The sequence below is a fragment of the Panthera leo genome, chromosome B3 (genome assembly GCF_018350215.1).
Source record: "Panthera leo isolate Ple1 chromosome B3, P.leo_Ple1_pat1.1, whole genome shotgun sequence".
NCBI lineage: Eukaryota > Metazoa > Chordata > Mammalia > Carnivora > Felidae > Panthera > Panthera leo.
The window spans coordinates 78865960-78885729 of record NC_056684.1 but is presented as its reverse complement, the minus strand read 5'-3'; the positions used below and the strand labels follow the sequence as shown (position 1 = coordinate 78885729).

Genomic DNA, 19770 nt, shown 5'->3' with positions numbered 1-19770 from the left:
GGCCCTAAATGGCACCCTGGTGGTCTGAAAGAGTTAATGCAGTTTCCTTAAGTGGCCAACTCAGTGCTAGTTTGCAATGAACAGAGCAGGGAATGTGTCCCAATAACTCACTGATAGCTTCACCCAATATAAGTATATCAAGTTGAGAGAAGTCATTTGAAGGAGTCTATAATAGAGCAGGTGGTAATTTTGATTAATACAACAGCTCTGCTAAGGAAGGAAAGATGGAGCCTATGGAAATTCAATAACCCTATGGAGAAACATTGAGGAGATGTTCCTCCTAAAGAGTATCTCAAGAGATCATGATGCATCAACATATATTATGTTCTTCGAAATTACAGCTGAGCTTTCTGTGTAGCACACTGTGAGAGCAAATAATATTTGTACTTTAATAGCAGAGAGTGTGAGCCTAGGAGAATGTCTTTCTAATTTTTCAGTGTCTTCAATGTCGTAGAACTATAATACATCAGAACAGCAGATAGCAATTAGAAACTAATCTATTCTTATATTACAAGAATGTTCTTACTACAAAGTTATAAAAAATGTAACCATTTTATATGAGGTTTAACATTGTTAGAGCAAATTCTACAATCAAGTTGGGCATAGAAAAAGGTGAGAAAATGCGAGAGAGAAATAGCCGATAAGCTCAAGAAAGGTAATTTTTAGCTTACAGGTAGTGAACACATTTTGACATGCAAAAATAATTTGGTTAAATGCATCAGTTGATAGAAGCGTAGAAACATGGAGCAAAAGGAAGTAATAACTAATCTTTTATTCAGCTTAAAATTACCAATGTAAAAGCATATACATGTCAATACATATGTATATATGTGAAGCCCAGAAATGGCCCAAGGAGAAGCATATTTAAATATATAAAACAGAAATTTATTATATGGCATAGGAGACCTTTCAAATCTATGAGCAAGACAAGGATTCTGGAAGTCACTGTATATCAAAAATTAATTGTGAAGAGAATAGATTCTTGGGTCATACCTCTTAGTTCTAATTTTAGCTCTTCTGTTTAATAGCTGTATTACCTTGAGCAAATCACTTAACTGCTCTTCACCTTCTTTGTCTGAAAGTTGAGGAGCATAACACTACCTACCCTGTTGGGTTGTAAGAATTAACAGATAATAAATACAAAGCATTTGGCAGAGTGTCTGGCTCATAGTAAACCCCCATGAATGCTAGTCCTTATTATTATTATTCAATAAATGGCTAACCATTTAGAAAACACCAGATAGCTCCCCTCTCATAACTATCAAAAATAAAATCAGGTGGATTAAAGTGTTAAATTTTAAAAGTAGAAAAGACTGTATATCTGTATATCTGAAATACTGATAATCTAGTATTAAGGGAAAGCAGGAAGCACAAAGCCTTAGGTCTATAGAATGCTGCTTAAATTTTAAACTTCTAATGGGAAAAATATTTATAAAAATAAAAGACACATGACAAAATGGAAAACATAATACAAAGGGTTATCATAATTTATATAGAGAGCTAACTTGCTATCAATTTTTTTATAATTTATCAAGTAGGTAATAAACATAAACAGATGGTATAGATTGTAACTTCACTTCTCTTTCTAACCTCTGAGATATATCAAACTCTTAGTAACTTTTTCTCCACATGAAGGAAACAACTTAAATGTTACTTCAGCAGGAAGATCTTTTCTGTTCAATCTAAATTAGATCTCCCTCTATTTCTTTCTCATGGTATTACCCCCCCCCTTTTATCATGGTTCCTGTTGGTCTTTATCATAGGTTTATGTGTGTGGGTTTCTTCTCCTTTTCTCTCACTAGACAATATAGGGATAGACCATAGAGTATTTGCCACTCTATGGGAAGCCCATAGCATATAGCAGACATTTGAAGTAATGAAAGTGAATATCATAAAAGGTCTTGTACACCATGTTAAGGCATTTAGCCTTTATAGCTAAGAAAGTCATACAAGAATTTTAAGCAGGATAAATCCTTCTTGGGCTTTAGTGAAGGGTGGGTGGGGAATGAACTGGAAGGGAACATGACTGGAAGCCAGGTGGTGGATTTGAAAAGGAATTGAAACAATCCAAGAAATTATGAAGATCTAAACTAAGGAAGTTTAATGGAAATAGAAAGAAGAGAAATGGTTCCAAATATATTTAAAATTAGACTATTTTAACTGAAGCAGAGTACATATAGGGAAATAATGAGAATGAAATTTGATTTTGGATTTTAGGCCAGACTGTAAACCTCTAATCCTCTATCAAGACATTTGTAATTCCTTAAGGAGTAAAAAGTCAATGAAGAATTTGAAAATAGGGGTTTTGTTTTTGTTCTTGTTTTTCTTTTTGTTTGTGTGTATGTTTAATCCATCTTAATTGGCAGTACTAGGTTATTGGGACATATGGAATGACTTCTAGGACCAAATGCAAGTTGAATATTTAGTTTTATGAATCAATACTCTAACTGAGTCATAAATCTTTAGATTCAAGGTCATCTCAATGAAGAAATTTTGGGATCCTGGCAATTATTGTCAAATGAACTTCCTTTATCATTATCACCACCACCGTCATTATCATCACCACCACCACAATCATTAATAATGGCAGCAAGGCCAGCAGCAACATCAGCAAACATTTATTGAGCAGTTATTCTGTATAAGGCTCTACAGTTTGTGCTTGAGTACATTGAAATCTGACACACTCCCTGACATCAAAGAGGGTGGAGTCTGGGCATTAAAATACCCTAGCCATGTAGAGTAGCATGTGATAAAATGAGTTATAGGAAAATAATTGCTGCTGGAGTTCAAATAAGAGACAGTTGACCGTAGTTGAAAAGTCTTTAGGAAAAGCTACATGGAGGAGGTGAGACTTGAATAGACCTTCAAGGAAGGAACAAATTAAGATAAATATAGAGGAAGGGCAACTACTCAGACAGCCTTGTAAGAGCAAGAGTGGAGGTGGAGTTCCCACATCTGTTTCCAGGACAAGCAGACAAGTGGACAAATGCTTTGACTAAAGCATCAAGTTCATAAAAAGAAGTGAGGGAAGTGTTCAGAGAATTGGATGGAAACAGATTGTAAGGTGTCTTTGATGTCAAACTAATGATGGTTTATTTTGAACAGACTTACGATCACTTATTTCAAGGAAAGTGGAGAATCACTTACAAGTTTTGAGCAAAGTAGCTACTTGTGAAAAAAGTTGTTTTTTAGGGTTTTTAGAGGATGAATCTAATGAGCGTGTTCTGAGTAAATCTTAGAGGTGAAAATTCACGTTGATAACACTAGTTACTATAGCAATATTTTAGGAAAAGAAAATGAGCGGCTGATGTGAGACTGGAGAAGGAGAAAATATATGAGATTTTTTTCTTTCATTTCATTATGAAAAATTAGAAAATAAAAAAGTATATGGAATAATGTAACAAGCCCCCATATATTCACCAACCAACTTCAAAAGTAATCATTTCATGACCACTCTTTTTTATCTCTCTTCGACCTACATCTTTAACTCTAAGTTTTTTGAAATCAATCATCAATACCTTTAATTTATATATATTTGAGTTTGAATTTCTAAAAGATAAAGACTCATTAGTGAACATTGGTATATGCTATTACCATATCTAATATATTAACAATTTTAACAATCCTAAGTATGTAGTCAGTAGTAAGTTTCTATAATTTTTGTATGAAATTGTTTATAAGTCCTTTCTTTGAATAATATCCAAATAAGGTCCATTCATTGTATGTAATTGGTTAATGAAGTTTCTTAAATATTTTTAATCTTTAATTTCACCTTGTATCTCTTTTTTGATCTTGAAACACATTAAAGTGACAGAGACAATATTTGCTAATTTCATATTCATGGTAATATTTATAATGTTCTTCTATCTCCTGTATTCCCCACAAAATGGTGATTAAATTAAAAAACTTGATCAGATTTAGACTTTTTTTTTTTTTGGCAAGAATTGCTTATAGGTTGTGCTGTGTACTATCAGCGGGCATATAATATTTGCTTGCTTTTTGTTTGTGTGTGCTATAGGAACTGTTTCCAGTGGGTTTCTTTCTTTATTTCAAAAGAAATAAAATAAACTCATGTTAAAATATATTTGATGCATTTCAATCTATTGCAATTATCTTTGTTAATGTTCAAATTTGTCCTATCTTTGCTGAATTGGGAACCTCCTTAGGTTGACTTCTGTATCTTTTTGATACAATCCTGGTAGGCTTTGAGAGCTTTCTAACTCCTTTATATGGCAAGATGTCTCAAGATCATCTTTTAAATTTTCTATCCAACACTCAGAATCACCCATTCTCCTAGAAGACTTTATTGTGTGTGTTGTGAAATGGTAAAGACCACAAACGGGTGCTAAGAGTGCTCAATGTTTTACAGTCAGTCATTGTTTTTTCATATTTCAGAGCACAAGTCTAAGAAGCATGTATTTTTTAAGGATAAAGTTTGTGAGTTTGTATAATTGATATTTATTGTGAGTTCTAATTCAAATTCAGGTGTATGTGATTATTACCTAACCTTATTGATTTTACATTTGGTTCCTATTTCTCTCATGCCAACACTTCTGGTTTTCCGTGGTAATCATATATAAAACGTCATTTGCGGGGCATCTGGATGGCTCAGTTGGTTAAGCGTCCAACTTCAGCTCAGATCATGATCTCATGGTTCATGGGCTAGACCTTGCGTCGGGCTCTCAAAGCTCAAAGCCCAGAGCCTGCTTTGGATTCTATGTCTCACTCTCTCTCTGCCCCTCCCCCACTGATTCTTTTTTTTCTCTCTCTCTCTCTTTCTCTCTCTCTCAAAAATACATCAACATTAAAAATTAAAAACATAAACAAAAACCTCATTTGCTTTTTCCCTCACTGCAAAGGTAACAGTCTTATAGTTGCACTACTTAATATATATCCTCAAATGTAAGTCCTCAAAATGTATAGTTATTATTTCAAACTTTGTTTTTTTTGACCTCAGAATATATTAAACTAAGGATATACAGTCACAATATATATCCTCAAAATGTAGGATTTGTTATTTTTTCAGGCTTTATTGTTTTGTACCTCAGAATGTATTTAACTAAGGATATACAGTCTACTTGTGTTTTAAAGTCACTGTAAATATTTTCTTTTTTTTTTTTTATGTTATGTCACTTTGTTTCTCCATGCATGGATTCCATACTGTTTTAACTACAGAAGCTTTATAATGTGTGCCAATTCCTTCTAGGGAAAGGTTATTCTCATTCTTCTCTTTTTTAGAGTTATCTTTTGTTTCAGACTTATTGCTACCTTTTTTGTTTTGTTATGTTTTTCAATTGAGTTCTCTTTAGCTTTAAGGAAAATAAAACCCTAATGATATTTTATTGTGTTGACATATTTATGTTAGGTCTTTCCTCCAAAGAACATAGTATGTCTTTTCATTCATTTTCTTCTACTTTTGTGTCTTTCAGGATTGTTTTTGAGTCTTCTGAATGAGAGATAATAAAATGGTGAAATCTTAGGACTGGAATATCAAGGAAGAAATAGAGACAACCATGGTTTCCAGACTCTTTTATTGGAGAATAATTAATTTGTTGGTTTGTTTGACAGAAATGGGATTATTTGAAGAGATCAGCACAAGGAATAATGGTGAGTTTTCATTGTAGTACCAGATCTGAGTTCTGTCTAAGCTTTAGTGGCAACCAAATATATCAATCAAATTTATATAGGAATAAATATTATTAAAATAAATTAAAATGGATCTTTGAGAGAGTAAATCACATGAGCTAGTTATTCAACCTACTTAGTCACATGACATGAAAAAAATGTTCCTCTTAGAGCTGTGTAGTTCCATGCAAAATTGTAGACAAGATTTTCCTCTACTGTTTTTTCACATGTTTCTTACACTGTAGCATCCACCCTCTTTGCAACTTCCTTACCCCTACAGCCACCACCCCATCCTGGATTTGAATGTCTATATCATACTGTAGTCCTTCAAACACCTACTCTGTCAGAAATCAGGGTCCTATACTGGACTCTTCCCTACCTCTGTCATCCCCCATATCTACTGCCTACCAAATCCTATTGAGTATACCTCAAAAAAAAAAAAAAAAAAAAAAAACCAAACAAGGAGACTGAGTCTACCTCCTTAAAAGCTCTTGAAAAATGTCTTACTCCTCTCCATTATCATTATCTGTGTCATTGCCTTACCCAGAACATCATTTTCTTACCAGTTATTGTGAGATCAACTATTCATTACTCATTTTGCTTCATTTATCCTCATTTCCTCTCTTATGTGACTGCCTGTGGCAATATTTATCGGATTTATATCTTTAAGCCACTTTTTGTACTGTTATCTGAGTCATCTTTAAAACTAGAAGTAATTACTTCTATGACCCCCATTGTTTAAGCATATTCCCAATGTATATTCTAGAAAATGTCAAAGGGTCCCATAGCAAATACCACATATTATATTCTTAAGAGAATTAGGGGGTAAGTTGGCTATAAAGAACCCATTCTAGGCACCTGGGTGGCTCAGTTGGTTAAGTGTCTGACTTTGGCTCAGGTCATGATTTTGCAGTTCCTGGGTTTGAGCCCCAGATCAAGCTCTGACAGAGCTTTGATCCTGCTTCAGATTCTGTGTTTTTTCTCTCTCTGCCCCTCCCTTACTCATGGCCTGTCTGTCTGTCTGTCTCTCTCTCCCTGAAAAATAAATAAATATTTTAAAAATTGTCCCTTCTAGCAAAGAAACCTGTTCAAATGTGATCAATTTTATGGCCTGAATTCATGTGATTATGGATTATTTTAAATACACATGAATTTTTTATCAATTAGTTGTTCTGAAAACCTGCTTTAGGATATACTAATGTAAAGAATAAAGTTCAAATTTCATTATCATGAATGACTTTAGTATTGCTGTGGCTTCAGCTTCCATAGCTCCTTCTTATTCCTAATATTCCATCAAGGATATAGCATTGCACAACACCAGTGCACAGTTTATACTCACTCATGTGCAATGTTGGCAGTTCTCCTAAATTTGCCATCCTAATTCATCTGTATTTTTGTGTATGCAGCACCATTTTCCACATTCATTTTGATCCCATCATCATCCTAATAATTTCCACTCATCCTTCAAAAGCCAGTTTAGATGTCACCTCCTCAGTGCTAGTGTGAACATCATCTATACAGAGAAAAAGCAGAAGAGGTATGATGACTCAAAGAATAAATACAAAGTGAGACAAAAGCCAAAAACATACCTTCAGCAATGTCTCTATTTAGTAACATGTCCATCTTCTTTAGGAAGACACCCATGAAGGAGATAGAGAAGGAATTTTTAGAGTTACAGAATGAAAAGCATTGGGAATTTTGTTCCACTAGCCAGTTAAAGTGAAAAATTATTAGTAGGAAGGCTCAAATACTACAGAGTTATAAATAGGAGAAAGGAGAAAACTAAGAAGATACAGAGTCTTATTGATAATTTTAATGAAATAGTTTGAGGAGGGTTATTGAATATTGCTAGATAACCATGGTCCTTCACCCCCTATGCTCATACTCCACAAATACTCAGATGACTTGAAACTCCATTCACCAGCACAAAATACACACACACACACACACACACACACACACACACACACACACACACTTTCATATTGGGAAAACCAGTTGGAATAGATTGACAGCTTGGAATGAAGTTAAAGAAAAGAAGATAAAGGATCCTGAGGTAGAGGGCATTGAGGAAGCATGGTAAATGAGAAGGAAGCTGTTAGAAAAGAGACTTCCTCATGTTTCTCCTTGGAAGAGACGGGAGATCCTGCTAAAGGGAAAAGTAAAAAACTTTTGTTCACCATTCTCTGTATTTGATGTGTACTTGATTGTCTAATAGGGACAAATTTTCCACAATTTCAAATGTGAAAGGGATAACAAAAGAGTTATAAAAGGAAGAAGATAGTGCTATAGCTTGGAAAGAAGGTAGAATTGAGGAAAGATTTTGCTAGCCTGAAGGAGGGAGACAGGAGAAAGTAACATGCTACACAGGCCATAGAAAGGAAAGAATTAATGGAGCAGAGTACTAGAAGAAGGTATCTGTGTATTTGTACGTATGTGGTATGTGCATATGTGGTGTGTGCGGGTATGTGTGTGATGTGATGTGGATGAGGAAGGGATTAGATAATGGTAGTATGGTAACATTTTTATTTCACATTCAGTTCTTTGAGCAATAACCCAGCCTTATAAACCCTTAATGTTTGATACCCCTATACACCTCTCCCATGCACTGATCAAGAATGTTACCTTCTCACTATAACATTATGCGGGTCTCATTTTACATGTATTACCACAAATATTATTTTAAAAATCTTATGTTATAGCTCTGTGAACATTTCAAGAGAAAACAATTTTAGGATTAAATAGGGAAGGAAAATAAATGTGGCTTTTTTATCTTATGTATAGAAAACTCACATTAATATTCTCCCTAGACATAGAACTAGCCATATATGCTTTTGGTTGTTCTTTTTTGTTCTCAGTATACTGGCAACATGGAATACATTTTAGAGGTTAGATCACTTAGGGAATACATAGGGAAACTTTGAGCAAAATAAATCTGCTAGATATTTTTGTACTGTTTTCATAATTTAATGTTACTGAAGTCAGTCCTCAAGGAGAGAAAAGAATCATATATTTCTTTTTCTTTTTGGAATGATCACAACATTATTTAACCAGAAGAGAATTTTTAATTTATTCCACAAAATCTTTAAGAAAGGAGTGGGATTGGTTCACGATCTATGAAATAAAGGTAGAATAGAAGTAATAGGAGGCCTCCTCGGTACATTGTCACTCAAGCATTCACAAGTTTTATCCTGCCTGGAACATTCCTTACACGTGATTCTTATTTCTTAGCTTCAAACTACACCTAGGAGGAATCTTTTGTTCTCAGTACTGCCAAAGCTCCCATCTTCCAGCAGTGACCTCAGTTTAGCACCTGTTCATAAGATGTGTTTGCACATTGTTGGTACGTTTTGGTGACATGTATGTTCCCATCAAGGAGACTGTCATAGAATTCAGAAGATGTTAACATTTTTTCCATCTGTGTGTGAAAGTGACGTTTCCTGTTAATTTTGTTCTTTTGCTGAACTCTCCAAGCAAAAGCCTTCTGTGGGAGGCAGGATGATGTCATTATAGTCATAGCATAAAATTTTCAACCTTTAGAATGAGACATATTGTGGCATATATTTCACTACTTTTAAAAGCAGTGAAATAAAAACTTGGATGATGATGATATCAATTTTATATTTTCAAGTGTGGGGGTTTCCAGAGCCTTGAGAATGACTCCAGGGCTAAAATTTCCTCTGGCACATGGATTTCTTCTGTTGCCTTGGGAGAGGCAAGCCCATCCATGGATGTCTGTGTTTATGAGACCAACAGACTTGGTTAGTTAATTTCAGAGGTATTGAGACTTTGTGCAGGCAAAATAGTCTAGCAGTAGTGATTTAAAAATAAAAAGAAGTCAAACTTCTGATTTCAGTTCTGACATGTAAAAGCTGGGAAGTTGTCACTCCCATTTTTGCAACCAAAAAAACAAATGTTGAGCAAACAAAATCAATGGCTTTTCTTGGAGTTATCAGAGGATGATGGTTGCAGAACAAACTGGCACCCTGAAATCCAGAAGGACAGGCAAATGAGAAATCAGTCTCCATCTCCATTCCATACGAAGAAGGTCCTGGAGTCATACATTGTTGAAAACACTTAAATGAGCATTTTGATGAGTTGTTAGAGGCTGAGTGTAGACTAGCTTGAAAGTGAGAGGCTTCTGAGAGCTTTAGTCTTAAGGGGTCCCTGACAATTACTTGGGTTTTATCTAGTGGAATTATACCAGGTTCTCACCTTGAAGAGCCAAGAAAGATACCCTCCTGGCTCTCACAAGGGAGGGGAAGAGTAGCCATTGTGAAATACTGTAAGAGTGTTCTCATATCAAATGGCTACTCTTCAGAGGAAAGACTTCACCAGAGTCTTAGCTACCTAAGGGAAGGGCATTTTCTCTGCTCCAGCCTCCTGTAGTTTTTCAATAACACGTAAGGGGGAAAAAATCTAAGAACTATAACTTGTGAAGGTTACATCCCAGATGCAGAGGCCCACTAAAAGACAGAGATTCAATCGTAATAGTGTACAATTCTTCTTCTTCCCCATTCCCTTCTAACACATCAAAAGGTATCTAGTATCTTAACAATATTATAGCTCAAGGAACTGAAAGACAGACTTTACCTAAGGAAGAGTTCTTAAGGAAGCCAAAGACAAACAAGACAAAAGCAAGGAGATTAAAGGAATTTGAAGCCTCTGGTCCAGCTATAGCAAACATTAAACACAGCTCTGCTCCTAGCCATATTAACATAAGACCTTACATTAAACACCTATTTCCCTCAGTTTCTATTACCTGTTACGTCATGTCTGGCTTTCAACAAAAAATTATAAAGTATGCTGAAAGACAAAGGAAAATCACAATCAGAAGACAAAGCAAGCATCAGACCAGATTCAGATATGACACAGATGTCAGAATTATGATACAGGGAATTTAATTTTTTTAATATTTATTTATTTTTAGAGAGAGTGTGACAGAGTGCAAATAGACGAGGGACAGAGAGGAGGGAGATACAGAATCTGAAGCAGGCTCCAGGCTCTGAGCGGTCAGCACAGAGCCTGATGCAGGGCTCGAACTCACGAGCTGCAAATGAGACAGGGAGTTTGAAATAACTATGTTAATATGTTCAGGGTGCTAATGAAAAAAGTAGACAGTATGCAGGAATATATGGGTAAACAGAGGGATGGAAATGTTAGGAAAGAATCAAAATAAAATGCTAGAAACCCCAAACCACCATAATGAAAACAAAGGATGCCTTAGAAGGGCTCATCAATAGGGGCACATGGGTGGCTCAGTCAGTTAAGCATCCAACTGTGGCTCAGGTCATGATCTTATGGTTTGTGGGTTTGAGCCCCGCATAAAGCTCTGTGCTGACAGCTCAGAGCGTGGAGTTTACTCCAGATTCTGTATCTCCCTCACTGTCTGCCCCTCCCCCTCTCATGCTCTGTCTCTCTTTCAAAAATAAACATTAAAAAATTAAAATAAAATCATTAAAAAAGGGGGAGGCTCATCAATTTATAGCGCTGTGAAAATAAATGAGTTTGAAGATAGGTTACTATAAACTTTCAACAAAGAAGCACAAAGGGAAAAAATAATGAAAATAATGAAAAGAGCATTCACTAAGTGTGGTACAGTTACAAAAAGTATAGCCTCCATACAACTGGGATACCAGAAGGAGAAGAGAGAAGGTACAGAAAAAATATGTGAGGTAATAATGGTGAGGTTTTCCAATATTAATAACAGGCTCTAAACTACAAACCTGGGAATTCCAGAAAATACAGTCAGGATAAACAACAACAACAAAAACAACAACAACAACAAATGTAGGCAACTCATATTCAAACTGCAGAAAACCAAAGACAAAGAGAATATATTATTAAAAAAATGGCCACATTTTAAATAACATCTTACTTATGGAAGAAACAGAACAAACATTAGAGCACATATCCTTTCTAAAATTGTGATAGAAAGAAGAGAGTGAGATAAAATATTTAAAGTGAAAAAAAACTCAACCTATAATTAAATATCCAGTGAAATTATTTTTCCGAAGATAAGATTTTCTCAGCAATGCAGACTTTGTCGGCCAAACAGTAATTGAAGGAATGTGTCACTAATAGGCCTCTGAAAGGAAATATTTTTTTTTAATTCTCTAGGGAGAGAGAAAATAATATTGTTCAGAAACTCAGATCTGTATGAAGAAAGGAAGAACATTAAAGAAGAAATAGTTGAAGGTATTTTGTTAAAATTTAAATATGCTACTTTTCTTATTTTTAATTAATCTAAATGATAACTGCTTTTAGTGTAATAGTAATGATATATTGTGTGATTGTAGCTCATGGATAAGTAGGATAGGTGACAACAATATAAGGGGCAGAAAGAAATCAGGAATACTATTTCGAGGGAGCTGCACTACACGTGAAGTGGTATTATGTAGTTTGAGATGGACATGGATTAATTCAAAGCATATATGGCAAACTCTAGTGTAACCACTAAAACATCTTAAAATAAGCATACTTGATATGCTGAAAGAGGAAGAGCAATGGAATCATATAAAATGTTAAATTAAAACCAGAAAATGCAATAAATGAGGAGAAGGGCGCAAAGAACAAATGCAATGAAAACAAAACAGAAACATGGTAGTTATTAATCCAACTATATCAAAATATATTTTAAATATGAATGGCCTAAATAGACAAATTAAAAGACAGAGATTATTTTATTTAACTAAAAGACAAAACTGTATGATATTTAGAAGAAAGCCACTTTATGTATAAAGACCCAGCCTCAAAGTAAAGGGGTGGAGAAATATCATGTTAATACTAACAAAAAGAAAGCAAGGATAACTGTACTAATTTCAGATATAGTTGACTTTGGAAAATTATTAGGGGTTAAGGTAGGCACTATATAATGATAATGGACCAATTCTCTAAGCAGACATAACAATTAACAGGCACACGCACACAGACACACACACACACCCCCCACAGCAAAAAAGCATCAAAGTATGTGAGATAAAAAACTGACAGAATTTCAAGGAGAAATAAACAAATCTACTGTGATAGTTTAGCATCCTTCTGTCAGTAACTGATAAATCAACCAGACAGAAAATCAGGAAGGATATAGTTGAACTGAAAAATATTATGAATCAACCCAAACTAATAAAAAACACTTATAGAATACTCTATCCAACACGAGCAGAATACATGTTCTTCTCAAGGTTACCTGGAAAATTCTTAATAACAGACCATATGCTCAGTCGTAAAACAAACCTTAACCAATTTAAAAAAAAGTATACCATATAGGGTATGTTGCCAGACCATAGTGGAATTAAATTAGAAATCAATAGCACATAAATAGTTAGAAAAAATCCCAAATTCTTGGAGGTTAAACAAACACACTTTTAAATAACATATGGGCCAAAGTAAAAATCTCAAGAGACATTTTAAAATATTTTGAACTAAATGAAAATGAAAATACAGCCTATCAAAATTTATGGGATTCAGCAAAACCAGTGCTTAGTGGGAAATTTATAGCACTGAATACATTAATTTTAAAAATATATAAAAAACCTTCCACCTTGGGAAACTATAGAAAGTAGATCAATGTAGGCCTAAATCAAATCAGAGAAAAGAAATAATAAAAATTAGAGCAGAAACCAATAAAATTGAAAAGAGGAAATCAGTAGAAAAATCAATGAAAGCAAAAGCTGGTTCTTTGAAACTATCGACAAAATTGATTAACCTGTAGGCTAGTTAACCAAATAAAAACAGGGAATAAACAAATTCATAGTATCTGAAAGGAAAGAAGGATAATCACTACTGGTCCAAGTACATGAATAGAAAAACTACAGAATATTATTAACAATTCTATTCCCCCAAATTGATATTTAAAAATGGAACAATTTCTTGAAAGATACACACTACCAAAACTTAAAAAGGTGAGTGTCTAATTTGAGTAGCTTGTATATATTAAACAAATTGAAATAACATTTACTAACCTTTCAAGAAAAACAAAGAATTAGCCCAGATAGTTTCATTGGTGGATTCTACCAAACATTCAAGGAGGAAATAATACCAGTTCTCCAAAATCTCTTTCAGAATACAGATACAGAACACTTCCTAACTCTTTTTAAGGACAGCATTACCCTCATACCAAAGCCAACAAGGATATTACAAGGAATGAAAATTATAGATCAGTCTCTCTCATGAATGCAGATTAAAAACTCCTCAACAAAAGATTAGCAAATTGAGTTCAGTACCATAAGAGAATAATAATAATAGTTATAGACCAGGAGAAATATTTGCAAAACACACACCTAGAAAGAACTTGTACACAAAATATACAAATAACTCTTAAAATTCAACAACTAGGAAAATAAAAACCAAATTTAATGATTAAAAAAACACTCACCAAAGAATATATATACATGGAAAATAAGTATATGGATGATGATGAAAAGATGATCAGTATAATTTGTTTTTAGAAAATTCCAACTTAGGGGGCTCTTGGGTGTCTCAGTGAGTTGAGCATCAGACTCTTGATTTTGACTCAGGTCATGATCTCAGGGTTTGTGAGTTTCAGCCCTGTGTTGGGCTCTGCACTGACAGTTCAGAGCTTGCTTGGGATTTTCTCTCTTTCTCTCTCTCTCTCTCTCTCTCTCTCTCTCTCTCATTCCCTCTCTCTTTTCCCATTGTTTGCGCACTCTCTCTCTCTCAAAATAAATAAATAAACTTTAATTAAAAAAAAGAAAATTCCAAATTAGAATACCAGTGAGATACCACTACAAACCTCAAAGGTGGTGAGAATTTGGAGCAACATTACTGGTTGGGTGGCAAAATGCTAGTCAGTCACTTTGGAAGACAGTGGAAACTTTCTTATAATACTAAACATATTCCCACCTATGTGATTATATCACAGGCAGTCATGCTTCTAGATATTTATCTGACTCTTTTCACCACTTATTCCACATGCTTGTTCCAGTGCTTGTAACAACTTTGTCATCACCAAAATCTAGAAGCAATCAAGATGTTCTTCAACAAGTAAATAAACAGTTTTATGTCTACACAATGGGATATCACTCAGTGATAAAAATAAACTAATAAGCCATGAGAAGATATAGATAAATTTTAAATGTTTTTAAAGTTTTTATTTATTTATGTATTTTTTTTTTTGAGGGAGGGAGAGAGAGAGAGCATACGAGCATGGGAGGGGCAGAGAGAAAAAGCGAGAGAGAGAGACTCCCAAGCAGGCTCCGCACTGTCAGTGCAGAGCCTGATGTTGGGCTTGAAGTCACAAACTGTGAGATCATGACCCGAGCCAAAATCAAGAGTCAAATGCTTAACCTAACTGAGCCACCTGGGCACCCTGATAAATGTTAAATATATATTTTTAAATTAAAGAAGCCAGTCTGAAAGGATTATATACTATATAATTCTAATCATGTGACATTTCAGAAAGGAGAACCTACAGAAGGTAGAAATATCAGTGGCTGCAAGGAGGGAGGAAAGGAATTGAATTGGTGAAACACAGAACATTTATAGGGTAGTGACACTGTTCAGCATAATCTGCAGTGGTAGACATATATATTTTGCATTTGTCAAAACCTATGGAACAGTGCTGTATGAAGAATAAAACAATGTATGAAAATTAAAAAAAATTATTTAGGAGATCCTGAGATCTCAGGATGGAATGAAATAGGTGATAAAAAAAATATAACCTTGTTACCAGTATATGAAATCTAACTGAAGGTGGTGGGGAGAAAAGGTGCTGACTTAAGTAACTTTGGAAATAAGTAGAATCTGTAAGTCTAAAGGTAGAAGAACCATGCATGAGCACTATACTATGGTTTATAAAGTGTTTTTTCTCCATGGGACTATGGGTTAACACTTCTCATACTGCCATACATGTATATTAGAATTAAATAATCAAGTAAATAGTGAATTGTGGAGTCATCTTTCTTAGTGTCAGAATTAGAATTAATAAGCAAAGGAAAAAGAATAAGGTGATCAATGTGGTAATGGATTAGAGTTGAAGACATTAGTATGAATTTATGTTTAGCTTAATATAGATATAGATGGTTATATATAGTATTTATAGATATAGATACCTGTATATACATGGATTAACGTGCACACAAATATTTATTTGCTCTGACAACTTAGAGTGCCTAAAAGAAGTGGCACTCCATTAGCAAAGAGCACACCTAGTGCCCAGATCTTGGTTTTTAATACCATTCTCCAATAAGAGGAACCAGAGTGCCACATAGAAATGATTGATTCTAGATCTGAGGCAGGAAATATACAAGATGAGCCTGGATCATCTTATAGTACCAGGAAGTAGAGAAGTGCTACACACACCCCCACACACACATACTCTGATGAGGGTATGTTAAAAGGGACACAGAATCCAACTGAAAGAGCTCTCAAAAACTGGGACTAGAACCACGAACAGAGAATTAAAAAATGTAGCAGTGGACTTTATCCAAAGTATAAATACCATAAATCCATATTGATATAAATAAATGACTGAATGAATAAATGAAGGAGAATAGATGAAGATCCCTTATAGAAATTCTTTGCCCCCAAAGAAATGAAACGTACTTTCCCAGTCTTTAAGTGAGTACTGTGCATAGTGACTCCCTTCCAAAAAGTCCAGTGTGGAAAAGGGTAAGAACAATTACATGACTGTGGGGAAGCCTGGGAAACACTACCTCAGCTAGGTGATCAAGGTTCACATCAACAGTGATAAATCCTGTTGATTTTATCTAGATAGGATGTGAGGGTAATGGCACTTCAATTCTATCATCTTCCTCCTCAAAAAGCATATAACTCCAATTTAGTTAGGAGATATACATCAGACAAATCCCAATAGAGGAACTTTTTACAAAATACTTAATCAGTATTCCTCAAAACTATTAAGGTCATCAAAACCAAGGGAACTCTGATAAGTGTCAAAGTGAGGAGTAGTCTATGGAGACCTGACAAGTAAAATGTAATGTTACATTTTACTATCCTTGGATAGGATTCAGGAAAAACAGTGAAAAAAAAACATTGAGTAAACCAAGGAAGTCTGAATAAAGTATGGGCTTCAATTAAAAATAGTACATCGATATTGATTCATTGATTGTAACAAAATACTATATTAATGTAAGATGTCAATAATAGGGACAACAAGGTACAGAGTTGTATAGGGAAATCGCTACTGTCTTCATGATTTTTCTATAAATCTGAAATGTACTAAAAATAAAGTTTATTAACAAAGTATACTACTTAATACATATGAGATAGAAAAAAAAGCCTCCAAATAATGCTAATAAAATTTTATACCAGTGGGGTGCCTGGGTGGCTCAGTCAGTTAAGCGCCTGACTTTATTTTGGCTCAGGTCATGATCTCATGGCTTGTGAGATCAAGCCCTGCATCGGGCTCCACACTGACAGGATGGATCCTACTTGGGATTCTTTCTTCCGCTCCCTCTCTGCCTCTCCTCACCCGCTCAAAATAAATGAATAAACTTAAAAAAAAGAAAAAAAAAACTTTACATCAAGACACAAGGAAGGATATAATAATTAAATCACTCACCCCTATGAGTTAACAGTTTTAGAACCGGGAGTCAAAATGGAGATGACAGAAGATTTCCACATTTGTACTCAATGTAGTAAGATAAAGGAGAGAATAGACCACTCTTCCTAACCTTTCTCTCTTTAATTTAACTATGCAATTTATATTTGTATTTTTAGTGTCTTAAAATACTCTTTGTTTTAAAAAATATCTCTCCTTATTATAAAATCAATATGTATTCATGGTAGAAAACTTGGAAAGCATCAAAAAGTGTAAAGAGAAAATAATACCTACATTTACACTACCCAGTTATAACAAGTTTTTTTTTTAAAGTTTTTAGTGTTTTATTTTCTAGCCATAACATTTCATTTTATTAAATTTCAGACAGTGTATAGAATAAATATTTCTATAGTAATATGATTATATTTAAAATATTACTGAATTTCATTGAGGTAATTGCCCCATATTGTGTTCTAGCATTTGATTATATTATATCATTGCATAAATATTTTGGAGATATGAAAATAACTTTACATATAATTATATTAGTGAGAAGATATCACATAAATTATGCCTACATAAAGACATTTTGACTGCATGCCTTTGCTAGTCAAATAAAGTAAGTCAATTGAGTTTTAAAACTATCCAAACTGATTGACATCTTAGACGTAGAGTCACTTTGATTGAAAATCCTTTTCACTTTTGAGGGAATCATTCATTCAATAAATATTTGCAAACTTACTATATCCCAGGCTCTGGAAATGACAGGGAAGCAAAGAGATACAGTTCTTAACTTCACGGAAATTATAATCTAGTGGTGGGAATTATCAGAACGGGAATTTTAAAAATGCCTCTCATTAATATGCTAAGGGCTTTAATGGAAAAAGGAAATCACATGCAAGAACAGCTGGATAATGTAAGCAGAGAGATGCAATATACAAGAAAGAATTAAAAAGAAATCCTAGAGAGCACCTGGGTGGCTCAGTTGGTTAAGCCTCTGACTCTTGATTTCAGCTCAGATCATGATCTCATGGTTCATAGGATCTGGCTTTGCATTGGGCTCCACACTGAGCCTGGAGTCTGCAGCTTGCTTGGGATTTTCTCTCTCCCCATCTTACTCTGCCCCTCCCCTGCACACTTGCACATGCATGCGCTCTCTCTCTTTTTCTCAAAAAACAAAATGGGATAGATAAACTTAAAAAAAATTCTAGTTATCAAAAACAGTGTAACAGAAATATGGAATGCTTTAGTGGGTTCATCAGTAGACTGGACACAGCTGAGGAGAGTATCTCTGAGCTTTAGTATATGGCAATGGAAAATTTCAAAACTTAAAAGAGAAAAAGACTGAAAAAAAGGAATGTCCAAGAACTATAGGACAACAATAAAAAGTGTAGCATATACGTAATGGCAATATCATTTAAAGCCTTAATGACGACAAAATCCTCCAAATTAATGTCAGATACTAAACCATAAATCCAGGAAGCACAGAGCATAATAAGCAAGATAAGCATAAAAAAAATCCTGTACCTAGGCATAGTATATTCAATTTTAGAAAATTAAAGATAAAGAAAAAGTCCTGAAAGAAGACAGAAGGCAAAAACATCTTACCTATAGAGGAACATAGATAAAAATGATATCCTACTTCTCCTCAGAAACCATGCCAGTAAGAAGAGAGTGAAGTGAAATAGTGTTGAGGGAAAATAAGCTTCTACCCTAGAATTCTGTGCCCTGTGAAATTAAATTATCCTTTAAAAGTGAGGGGAAAATAAAGACTTCCTTAGACAAACAAAAATTGAGAGAATAAATAGAGCACAACTTTTGGTTGGATAATTGTCTATGTAGAAAATCCAAAAGAATTGACCAAAACCTCCTGAAACTAATAATGGATTATAACTAGCTTGCAGGATTCAAGGTTAAATGTCATTTGCTTTCCAGAAACAGACCCATAAGTACAGAGAATAAACGGATGGTTGCCAAAGGGGTGTGGGAGATACAGGCTTCCAGTTATGAAATGAATAAGGTGCAGGGATAACAGCCACAACATAAGAAATATAGTCAATGGTATTGTAATGGCATTGTTTGGTGACAGTTTGGTAGCTACACTTGTGGTGACAGTGGCATAACATACAGACTTGTCACCATGTTATACACCTGAAACTAATGACACATTGCATGTCAATTGTACTTCAATAAAAAGAAAAATCACTTTTCCAAATACCACCAATGAACAAGTGGAATTTGAGATCAAAAACATAATATCATTTACATTAACACCACCAAAATGAAATACTTAGATATAAATCTGGCAAAGCATATACGAGACTTATGTGAGGAAAACCACAAGAATCTGCTGAACAGAATCAAAGAAGCAAATAAATGAAGAGATATTCTGGTTCATGAATAAGAAGACTCAAAATTGTCAAGATGTTAAGTTCTTCCCAACTTGATCTATAGATCCAATGCAACCCCAATCAAAATCTCAAACTCATTTTGGGTATTAACAAACTGATTCTAAAGTTTATATGGAGATTCAAAAGAGCCATAATAGCAAACTGAATATTGAAGAAGTATAAAGTCGGAAAATGATACTGCCTGACTTACGACCCACCATAAAGCTATGA

The 19770-nt window shown here is 34.4% G+C and overlaps 1 long non-coding RNA gene across 2 annotated transcripts in view; it reads left to right on the top strand.

The window, feature by feature from the left end:
* The window catches only part of LOC122221292, a 94325-nt gene that overhangs the window by 52073 nt on the left and 22482 nt on the right, over positions 1–19770 (top strand). For both annotated transcript variants that reach the window (XR_006203140.1, XR_006203141.1), the window contains exon 3: positions 5430–5607. This is a non-coding gene — a long non-coding RNA (uncharacterized LOC122221292). The remainder of the gene's footprint in view (positions 1–5429; positions 5608–19770) is intronic.